The 8,386-nt window shown below is 44.1% G+C and overlaps 1 protein-coding gene across 1 annotated transcript in view; it reads right to left on the bottom strand.

Moving 5' to 3' along the window:
* LOC119972369 (KAT8 regulatory NSL complex subunit 1-like) overlaps nucleotides 1-7,851 on the bottom strand; it is a 341,283-nt gene extending 333,432 nt beyond the window's left edge. Inside the window, exon 1 of the mRNA XM_038808945.1 lies at nucleotides 7,636-7,851. The gene's annotated coding sequence lies outside the window, so the exon portion shown is untranslated. The remainder of the gene's footprint in view (nucleotides 1-7,635) is intronic.
* Nucleotides 7,852-8,386: the final 535 nt, after the last annotated feature.

The raw sequence follows: 8,386 nt of genomic DNA on the forward strand, positions 1-8,386 counted from the left end.
GCTCTCTATGACACATCTGCAAAGGTTTGATAGAGTCGATGCAGACATGCTGAATTTCTTTAGCTTCCATAGGAAGTAGAGACGCTGTTGGGCTTTCTTGACAGCTGCATCAAGGCGAGTGGAACAGGACAGACTATTGGTGATGGTGACCCCCAAAGTCTCCACTTCGGAGCTGGGAGGGGGGTGGGGGGGCGTTGTGCTCCGCTTCCTGAAGTCGATGATCAGTTCCTTGGTCTTTCCGACATTTAGAGAGGTTGTTTTCGGTACACGATACAACCAAGTGATTTATCTCCCTTCTGTAGTCTGATTCGTTGTTGTTTGAGATGCGGCCCACCACAGTCGTATCATCCACAAACTTATTGGAGTTAAAGTTTACCACACAGTCATGTGTGTATAGGGAGTACAGTGGAGGACTGAGCACACGTCCTTGCGGGGCTCCGGTATTGAGGACTATTGTGGAGGAGGTGCTGTTGCCTATCCTGACAGATTGCGGTCTATTGGTGAGGAAGTCGAGGATCCAGCTGCACAGGGAGGGGTCAAGTCCAAGATTGCAGAGTTTGGTTATAAGTCTCATCGGGATAATGGTGTTCAAGGTGGAGCTGTAGTTTATGAACAGCAGTCTCACGTAGGTGTCTTTGTTTTGGATTGCACTTGGCCTGGTTGTTCCCCTCCGACCTTACCGTCATGGATGGCCTTACCAGTTGCTCAAGACTCGCGACAACATTGCTCTTGGGATCACTGGAACGTTAAAGCCGCTCCACCACGGCAAAGTGGCAATCCAAGGAAAGGAAATCACTTAATAATATGTTGGAGGAACTTAATCTTAACCAGCCTCTCTCATTCTGCCTTGACCTTGGGCCTGCTGGCATATGCCTTTAAGCATCTTGCTTGGCTTTCAACCTTAAACTTTAGTTTCACGGAGAAGTGTTCCATGGCTTCCCAGATCTCCATTAAAGATTATGGCATGTTTCTTTAGAATCTTCATCAGTCCTGCTTTGGATCCAACATGAGATTCACCGCGGCCCAGCTTAGCTTGATTCTCTCCATCCAGGTTCTCCCAATTAGGGCTGGACAGTTCCCTTTAACGACATGCAGGAATGAGTCAGTGGTCTGTCTGTTTCGCTGCACATTTAAATTGATAAGCATCTCAAATGGCACTACTTCTCCGGTGTAGGTTTCCAGTATTATCTTGGTTTCCTGGCAATAAGTTTCAGTTTCTGGGACCAATGTGACAGCTGCACCAGTGTCCATATCCATATTCACCGGTTATCCATCCAGTAAAGCACTGGCCCAGTAACAACTGGTTGCGCCCGCGGCCAGTGCTTTCTAGGACAGGTCATCTGACTGTGACTCTGGTCCAATTTTGTGCCCTTATTATGTCACATGGATACTCTTCTTTTTGTGATTCAGTTGTTGCTTTTTACAATTCTTGATTGAAACTTGGATGTGCTCCTTTTTGCCACAATTCCTGCATTTTGCATTTTTATTCCAGCAATCTTCTGCTGTCTGCCCAGATTTTGCACATTGGCGGCAATTTCAAAACCGTGTCAGTGTTCGTTTGTTTTTAAAATAAATTTAGAGTACCCAATTTTTTTTACCCCCCATTTAAGAGGTAATTTAACATGGCCAGTCTACCTAATGCACATTTTTGAATTGTGGGGGTGAAACCCACGCAGATGCGGGGAGAATGTGCACACTCCACACAGACAGTGACCCGGGGCCGGGATCGAACCCAGGTTCTCAGCTCCGTGAGGCAGCAGTGCTAACCACTGCACACCGTGCCGACCCTGGGGTCAAGTGACATTTTGTGGATTTTAATGCAAGAGCTTAAATGTTGGGCTTCCTTAGCTGCTAATTCCACAAAGACCAACTTCTAAAGCAGGGGTGGGCAAACTACGGCCCGCGGGCCGCATGCGGCCCGCCAAATGTATTTCTGCGGCCCACCAAGTCATTAAAAAAAAAAAAAAATTTTTTTTTTTTTTAAATTCTTTTTTTAAAAATTTTTTTTAAAGGTTAATGCGGGGGGGCTGTTGGGTTACTTACTGGTATAGGGTGGATACGTTGACTTGAATAGGGTGATCATTGCTCGGCACAACGTCGAGGGCCGAAGGGCCTGTTCTGTGCTGTTCTATATGAGGCGCCCAGAATCATAACCGGGTGAAGTAATTATTTTACTTAATATACTATGCGGCCCTTTGTGAATTGTGAATTTCTGAATGTGGCCCTTGCACGGAAAAGTTTGCCCACCCCTGTTCTAAAGCCTTCTTAAGGTTTAAATTGGGTTCTGTAAACAGTCTTCTTCTGGACAGCTTTGCTTCTTAGCCCACACACAAGTCTGTCTCTAATGGTGTCGTTCAAGACATCTCCAAATTCACAGTATTCAGCTAATTTCTTCAAGTAGCTGCGAATATTGTAATTGATTCATCTTGTTGTTGGTGACGTTTGTGGAACCTGAACTTCATGGTAGGTGAGAAATGCCCTGCGATGGGCAGCACGGTGGCATAGTGGTTAGCACTGCTGCCTCACGGCACCAAGGACCCGGGTTCAATGCCGGTCCCCTTTCCGTGTGGAGTTTGCACATTCTCCCCATGTCTGCGTGGGTCGCATCCCCACGACCCAAAGATGTGCAGGGTAGATGGATTGGCCATGCTAAATTGCCCCTTAATTGGAAAAAAGATGTGAGTACTGGAGAAGGGCCCTGCGATATCTCCACTATTTCACAAGTTTTTGAGCCTGGCTTTTCTGGTTGGACTAGACATAGTAGAGAGTGAAAGATCCCTCCCAACAAGAGGTGTTGCAAAACTCCCTTAACTCTCAATTAATTGTTGCAGAATATTTGTTACTTTACTTGCTACTCACAGTAGAGGGAGCACTGTTTCAGAACTTTCCAGGCAGAGCACATGGCAAGCTTCTTTTGATGCTGTTTTCACAGAAATCTTTGTTTCAATTTTGGTCCTTTCATGGCTGCTGCTATTATTCGGCACCCCTCTATTGTCAGCTTTGGTGGAACATTTATCTTAATCCCATTTTGGATGGCTGAAGCATTGGATCGATGATTTTTCTTACTCCACCAGATATCTGAAGTCCTTTTTTGGATCTTTGCAGTCACCTCATTGCCAGTTTCTTTTTGGTACTTTTAAAAGGAGAGGCTTGCAGACCATGAAGGTACAAACAAACAAGGGCTTTATTGGAAAGATGTATTCTCTACAGGCTGCGAGACTCAACTGACTGCTGTCCTGCCCAAACTGCCGATGACATCATCAGTACATCACGTGATCAAACAAATGATCTTGTTCCTAATTGGAACAGACATGAATACTCAACAGTCTTTCCAAATTCTTCCTACCAAAATTTATCATCTCACATTTCTCTGCACCGAACTTGACCTGCCGCCTGTCCGCCTATTCCAGCCAACTTATCTACATCAAGTTCTACACTGCTCCCCAGCACTCCTACCATGCTTCCGAGCTTCGTATTGTCTGCAATTTTTGAAATTGTGCCCTGTACACCAAAGTCTAGTTCATTAATATACATCAAGAAGAGTAAGGTCTCCACAGTGACCCCTGGTGAACTCCACCACAAACCTTTCTCCAGCCCAAAAAACATCCACTAACCATTACCCTCAGCCAATTCTGCATCTACGTTGCAACTGCTCTTTTACTCCACAAGGGTGAGACGTCTGCTCAGACGTCTGTTATGTGAAATGGTATCAAATGCCTTTTGGAAGTCCACGTACACCACATCAACAGCAGTACCCTCGTCAACCCTCTTGTTACCTCTTCTAAAATATCCAAGTTATTTAAACATGATTTTCCCTTCAGAAATCTATGCTGGTTCTCTATAATTAACTCACATTTGTCCACATGACTAGTCATTATGTTCTGAATTTTAGAATAATGTTCTGAATTTTAAATAATAATCTTTATTAGTGTCACAAGATGCTGACAGTAATACTGCAATGCAGTTACTGTGAAAATCCCCTAGTTGCCACACCACCGTGTCTGTTCAGCTCCACTGAGGGAGAATTCAGAATGTCCAATTCACCTGACAAACACATCTTTTGGGATTATAGATTCTGGAAGTTCCCTACCACCACTGACTGGTCTGCAGATGCTGGACTTTTTGAACAGGGGCATAATGTTTGCAATATTCCAGTTCTCTGGCACCACCCAAGTCCAAGGAAGACTGAAAGATTGTGGCCAGCACCTCTGCAATTTCCACTCTCACGTCCCTCAGTATCCTTAGATGCATCTCAGTCTTCTAAGTTCAGACAGCCGATCCAATTTCTCATCAGAAATTTGAAACCCTTCTAGTGACTTAACTGCCTCCTACTACCCCCTCTTTCACCGTGGCCTGGGTAGAATGCTCTTCCTTGCTGAAGACAGATGCAAAGTATTGATTTAATATACCCCTGCCTTCATGTGTAAATTTTTGTGGTCCTTACATCGGCCTTAGTCCTCCTTTCACTAGTTATACGATTTAGAAGACTTTGAGATTGCCTTTTATAGAATCATAGATTTCCTACAGTGCAGAAGGAGGCAATTCGACCCATCAAGCTGCACCGACCTTTGAAAGAGCACTCAACCTAGCCCACTACCCCTCCCCATAACCCCACCTAACCTACACATCTCTGGACAGTAAGGGGAAATTTAGCATGGCGAATCAACCAGACCTGCTCATCTTTGGTCTGTGGGAGGAAACTGGAGCGCCCAGGGGAAACCCACGCTGACACAGGAAAAAAGTGCAAACTCCACACAGTCATCGAAGGTTGGAATTGAACCCGGGTCCATGGCGCTGTGAGGCAGCAGTGTAAACCACAGTGTGAGCCTTATATTAGCTGTTAGTCTCTTTTCATACACTTTTTGCTTCTCACCTCTCCCCTGAACCCTAGTTATTCAGCCTAATTCTCAGTTGTATTTTCTGTCTGGCACTTGGGTGAAGTCCTGGAAAACCATTTTTTTTATTTGTTCATGGGACGTGGGCATCGCAGGCTGTGCCAGCATTTATTGCTCATTGCCCTGGAGGTCAACCACATTGCTGTGTCACATATAAACCAGACCAGGTAACAATGGCAGATTTCCTTCACTCAAGGACATTAGTGAACCAGATGGGTTTTTACGACAATCAACAATGGTTTCATGGTCATCATTAGACTTTTAATTCCAGATATTTTATGGAGTTTAAATTCCATCACCCTGGGTCTCTGGATTACTAGTCCAACGAAAATACTACTATGCCACCGCCTACCCTCAGCCACTTCAATCTCTGAACTTTGTTCACTTTCCCCAGCAAGCTTAAATCTATTTCAAATCATCTGCAGCATAGAAACCACCTATTCAATTCAAATACCGTACACTGGTGTTTATACACCACACACGCCTCAATCCACTCCAATTACCTCTTACTGCCCCACCCCCATATCTTTTTCAAGACATGGACACACAGAGCCAAAAATAAAACCAAAAGCAAAATAGGTAGATGCTCCCAATCACTGGGTCAGAAGAGATAAAAAAACAAGGTTAATGATTAAGTGCAATGTTTTGCCCGGATTTGAAACATTATCCCTTCAAGTTGGCAACTCTTAAATGCATCACCATTTTATAGTGATTAAAAGTTACATTCTCACCACCCTGTTTAGAGAAATTCTTCCCAAATTCTTTATTCACTCAGTTAGTGGCTTATTTACAAGCATCATCTTGTTCAGGATTCCATAAATGGAAAGTTTCTCCACTTCCACCCGATCAAACTCCTTCATGATATTTAAGAATTTTCATATCTCCTTTTAGAAATGAGAAAAAAAAGAGCCTCATCCTATTCAATCCTGCATCTTCTGATTTCTGACACCATCCTTGTAGACCTTCAAGCAAGTGCTTCAATATCCCTTTTTGCTGCATGGAAATCAGAAATGCATACAATACCCTGATGAAATCAGTCTTACCATGATTCCCTATGAATGCAACTTTGCCTCCCCTGCTTTTGTACTCTGTTCTTTTAGAAATGATCCCAAGTACTTTGTGAGCACTCTTATGGCTTTATCAAGTATTGTTGATCATTTAATTTGTGTACCTTTTTAAACCAGAGTGTGTCATTTCTCTACCCTTTTCAGTTTCTTACTTTCCAAGGAATAACAACACCCTATTGGAGAAGGATTACTTTCCAAATATATTGAAAATGTGAATTTGCTGCTTAAAACAGAAATCTTACACATGAAACAGGTCACATTGAACAAACTTTCAGCAAAATGTAAATGTCACCACAGTCCCAGAGGCTACAGGCTGTTCTCCCCTTTGAGAGGGGACTGATGGTGATTTAAACTGAAAGTCATCACACCTCAGGTGAGGGGGCAAGGTTGAGAAAACAGGGCCTTCATAAAAAACCTTAGCTTGCACAGGAATTGAACCCATTCTGCTGGTGTTGCTGTGCATCACAAACCAGCCGTCTAGCTAGCCGAGTTCACTGAGGATTTACACTAGAGTTGCGATTTATTTTTCAAGACATGTGCACACACACACAGCTGAAATTTAAAGCATGAAGCAAAATATGCAGATACTAAGGGACTAATTTTAAAAAAAAAAGAAAATTCTGGAAACCCTCAGTTAGGTGGTGAGAAAAACTCAAGGCAAAACGATGGTTCAGGTCCTTTGCCACCACCCTTCGTTTGTAATCAACAAAACAGTTGCCAGATTCGCTGAGTGCTCCCAGCATTTTAAAGGAACTTGTATTCATAGAGCACCTTTCATGACCCAAGGAAATCCCAAAGCACTGCACCGCCAATGAATTACTTTTAAAATGTAGTTATTTGCAATTCGGGGTCAGCAAGATAACACAAAGATATTTTATTTTAAAAGGTGCTGGTTGAGGGATAAACATTAGCCAGGCATGAGGAGAACTCCTCTGTTCTTGTATAAGCAGTGTTTTACTTCCGCTGGAGGATGAAAGCAAACCCCGGTTTAATGCCTCGTCTGGAAGATGCAGCAGCGACAGTGTTGCACCCCCTCAGTACCACACTGGGAATGACAGCCTGGATTGTGGGCTCAACTTTCTGCCGTGGGGACGTGCCCCGTCTGACTCAGTGGCAAGAGTGTGATCACACCGTGCCTAGGCTGACACACGAGGTGGACATGTTCTCCGACAGGCAAAGTAGTTTTACCTCCAAATAAATCCCGACTTCCCTCACAACCATCAGCATCACGCCTCGCTCAGTCAGTCAGCGGGCACGGAACGAGGCTGAGCTCCAGCTGCATTTCCTACACTTTTGGTCATCCTTTTGGATGGAATCGAGCAAGCGAAGGAAAACACGCATAAAAATAAGTTTTATAAGATTCCTTTGCACGGAACAGGTGACGACTTTTGAAACAACAAAAAGAGCAGATATAATATTAACAAGTCAAAGCCTGTACAGGATTTCGTTCGGAGGTGGGACAAGGAAATTGTCACCGTTGCGAACGAAGTATTTATACATTTAAAATAAAATCGCACCTTGCCAACCAGTCAAAGCTTGCATCAATAATTACAACAATAGCGAAGGTGGAGCGATAAGTTCAGATTTTAACGGGGGAATTAAGTTTGGGAGATGTTTATTCGTACTAAATACTATTTTGCAGATACACAGACAGATATACAGGATGCACTCACCACAGGCAGTGAATTTCCTACTTCTCTTCTCGCTCTCTGACAAAGAGAAATAGTGACAGAAACTGCACTCACAGGATCCCCCATATCTACCTCCATTGCTGCAAGGTTGTGTGGCCAGTTACCCTTTTGGGGGGTTTTATGGGTTTTAAAATAAAAAAATTCTCAGTCCACAAATAATCAGCCCAACTGTGCAAGGCTCAGGTTCTGGGCTCCCCATCCCGGATGTCCCACCCACCTTCTCCAGCAACCTGACCTCCCGTTGGTCGCCGCGATCGCCCTAGCACCCTATTGGTTCAGCCGTCTGTCCATCGGCTGTTCTCTCGTGACGCCACATCCGTCCTCAAGCGGACGAAGGGCGAAAGTTGCGCGGGGCCTGCTGGGAATTGTAGTTTTCACCTCCCCTCCTTTTGCTCTGCTCGTTGCCATTATGCGAGCTGGCCCAGTGTGCGGTAGAATGTTTTCGGAGGGCTGGAGAGTGAGGTGGAAGAACAAACCCCCACAGGACAAAACTATAAACGTTGAGAACAAAGCTGCCAACATCAGGGAGAGAAAGGAAGTAGAATTATCATCCAAAACACTGTGGGAGATGAGACCACAAACCCACAAAAGAGTATCTTGAATTACAGTGTGCACATCAGTGTGTGAACAACCAAACAAGTTCACATGATGATCAAAGGCCTGCAGTTTTAGGAAAATTAAGAATTAATTTAATACAAAGTCACAGAAACCAGCTCTTAGATCGCTGATATTT

This window comes from Scyliorhinus canicula, chromosome 10, assembly GCF_902713615.1.
Source record: "Scyliorhinus canicula chromosome 10, sScyCan1.1, whole genome shotgun sequence".
Lineage (NCBI taxonomy): Eukaryota > Metazoa > Chordata > Chondrichthyes > Carcharhiniformes > Scyliorhinidae > Scyliorhinus > Scyliorhinus canicula.